Genomic DNA, 3173 nt, shown 5'->3' on the forward strand with positions numbered 1-3173 from the left:
AGTAAGAGAGTAAGAGAGTAAGAGAGTAAGAGAGTAAGAGAGTAAGAGAGTAAGAGAGTAAGAGAGTAAGAGGGTAAGAGAGTAAGAGAGTAACCCCAATTTTGAGACAGTAAGAGAGTAAGAGAGCAAGAGAGCAAGACAGCAAGAGAGTAAGAGAGTAAGAGAGTAAGACAGTAAGACAGTAAGAGAGTAAGAGAGTAAGAGAGTAAGAGGGTAAGAGAGTAAGAGAGTAAGAGAGTAAGAGAGCAAGAGAGCAAGAGAGTAAGAGAGTAAGAGAGTAAGAGAGTAAGAGAGTAAGAGAGTAAGAGAGTAAGAGAGTAAGAGAGTAAGAGAGTAAGAGAGTAAGAGAGTAAGAGAGTAAGAGAGTAAGAGAGTAAGAGAGTAAGAGAGTAAGAGAGTAAGAGAGTAAGAGAGCAAGAGAGCAAAAGAGCAAGAGAGTAAGAGAGTAAGAGAGTAAGAGAGTAAGAGAGTAAGAGAGTAAGAGAGTAAGAGAGTAAGAGAGTAAGAGAGTAAGAGAGTAAGAGAGTAAGAGAGTAAGAGAGTAAGAGAGTAAGAGAGTAAGAGAGTAAGAGAGTAAGAGAGTAAGAGAGTAAGAGAGTAAGAGAGTAAGAGAGTAAGAGAGTAAGAGAGTAAGAGAGCAAGAGAGCAAGAGAGTAACCACCATTTTAAGAGAGCAAGAGAGTAAGAAAGTAAGAGAGTAAGAGAGTATGAGAGCAAGAGAGCAAGAGAGTAACCCCCATTTTAAGACAGTAAGACAGTAAGAGAGTAAGAGAGTAAGAGAGCAAGAGAGCAAGAGAGCAAGAGAGCAAGAGAGCAAGAGAGTAAGACAGTAAGACAGTAAGACAGTAAGACAGTAAGACAGTAAGACAGTAAGACAGTAAGACAGTAAGACAGTAAGACAGTAAGAGAGTAAGACAGTAAGAGAGTAAGAGAGCAAGAGAGTAACCACCATTTTAAGAGAGCAAGAGAGTAAGAAAGTAAGAGAGTAAGAGAGTAAGAGAGCAAGAGAGTAAGAGAGTAAGAGAGTAAGAGAGTAAGAGAGTAAGAGAGTAAGAGAGTAAGAGAGTAAGAGAGTAAGAGAGTAAGAGAGTAAGAGAGTAAGAGAGTAAGAGAGTAAGAGAGTAAGAGAGTAAGAGAGTAAGAGAGTAAGAGAGTAAGAGAGTAAGAGAGTAAGAGAGTAAGAGAGTAAGAGAGTAAGAGAGTAAGAGAGTAAGAGAGTAAGAGAGTAAGAGAGTAAGAGAGTAACCCCCATTTTAAGACAGTAAGACAGTAAGAGAGTAAGAGAGCAAGAGAGCAAGAGAGCAAGAGAGCAAGAGAGTAAGACAGTAAGACAGTAAGACAGTAAGACAGTAAGACAGTAAGACAGTAAGACAGTAAGACAGTAAGACAGTAAGACAGTAAGACAGTAAGACAGTAAGACAGTAAGACAGTAAGACAGTAAGACAGTAAGACAGTAAGACAGTAAGACAGTAAGACAGTAAGACAGTAAGACAGTAAGACAGTAAGACAGTAAGACAGTAAGACAGTAAGACAGTAAGACAGTAAGACAGTAAGACAGTAAGACAGTAAGACAGTAAGACAGTAAGACAGTAAGACAGTAAGACAGTAAGACAGTAAGACAGTAAGACAGTAAGACAGTAAGACAGTAAGACAGTAAGACAGTAAGACAGTAAGACAGTAAGACAGTAAGACAGTAAGGGAGTAAGACAGTAAGGGAGTAAGAGAGCAAGAGAGCAAGAGAGCAAGAGAGCAAGAGAGTAAGAGAGTAAGAGAGTAAGAGAGTAAGAGAGTAAGAGAGTAAGAGAGTAAGAGAGTAAGAGAGTAAGAGAGTAAGAGAGTAAGAGAGTAAGAGAGTAAGAGAGTAAGAGAGTAAGAGAGTAAGAGAGTAAGAGAGTAAGAGAGTAAGAGAGTAAGAGAGTAAGAGAGTAAGAGAGTAAGAGAGTAAGAGAGTAAGAGAGTAAGAGAGTAAGAGAGTAAGAGAGTAAGAGAGTAAGAGAGTAAGAGAGTAAGAGAGTAAGAGAGTAAGAGAGTAAGAGAGTAAGAGAGTAAGAGAGTAAGAGAGTAAGAGAGTAAGAGAGTAAGAGAGTAAGAGAGTAAGAGAGTAAGAGAGTAAGAGAGTAAGAGAGTAAGAGAGTAAGAGAGTAAGAGAGTAAGAAAGTAAGAGAGTAACCCCCATTTTAAGACAGTAAGAGAGCAAGAGAGCAAGACAGTAAGACAGTAAGACAGTAAGACAGTAAGACAGTAAGAGAGTAAGAGAGTAAGAGAGTAAGAGGGTAAGAGAGTAAGAGAGTAAGAGAGTAAGAGAGTAAGAGAGTAAGAGAGTAAGAGAGTAAGAGAGTAAGAGAGTAAGAGAGTAACAGAGTAACAGAGTAACAGAGTAACAGAGTAAGAGAGTAAGAGAGTAAGAGAGTAAGAGAGTAAGAGAGTAAGAGAGTAAGAGAGTAAGAGAGTAAGAGAGTAAGAGAGTAAGAGAGTAAGAGAGTAAGAGAGTAAGAGAGTAAGAGAGTAAGAGAGTAAGAGAGTAAGAGAGTAAGAGAGTAAGAGAGTAAGAGAGTAAGAGAGTAAGAGAGTAAGAGAGTAAGAGAGTAAGAGAGTAAGAGAGTAAGAGAGTAAGAGAGTAAGAGAGTAAGAGAGTAAGAGGGTAAGAGAGTAACCCCCATTTTCCCATTTTAAGACAGTAAGAGAGCAAGAGAGTAAGAGAGTAAGAGAGCAAGAGAGCAAGAGAGCAAGAGAGCAAGAGAGCAAGAGAGCAAGAGAGCAAGAGAGTAAGACAGTAAGACAGTAAGAGAGTAAGAGAGTAAGAGAGTAAGAGGGTAAGAGAGTAAGAGAGTAAGAGAGTAAGAGAGTAAGAGAGTAAGAGAGTAAGAGAGTAAGAGAGTAAGAGAGTAAGAGAGTAAGAGAGTAAGAGAGTAAGATGGTAAGAGAGTAAGAAGGTAAGACAGTAAGACAGTAAGACAGTAAGACAGTAAGACAGTAAGACAGTAAGACAGTAAGACAGTAAGACAGTAAGACAGTAAGACAGTAAGACAGTAAGACAGTAAGACAGTAAGACAGTAAGACAGTAAGACAGTAAGACAGTAAGACAGTAAGACAGTAAGACAGTAAGACAGTAAGACAGTAAGACAGTAAGACAGTAAGACAGTAAGACAGTAAGACAGTAAGACAGTAAGACA

Source organism: Calliphora vicina, unplaced genomic scaffold, assembly GCF_958450345.1.
Source record: "Calliphora vicina unplaced genomic scaffold, idCalVici1.1 scaffold_31, whole genome shotgun sequence".
Classification (NCBI taxonomy): Eukaryota; Metazoa; Arthropoda; class Insecta; order Diptera; family Calliphoridae; genus Calliphora; species Calliphora vicina.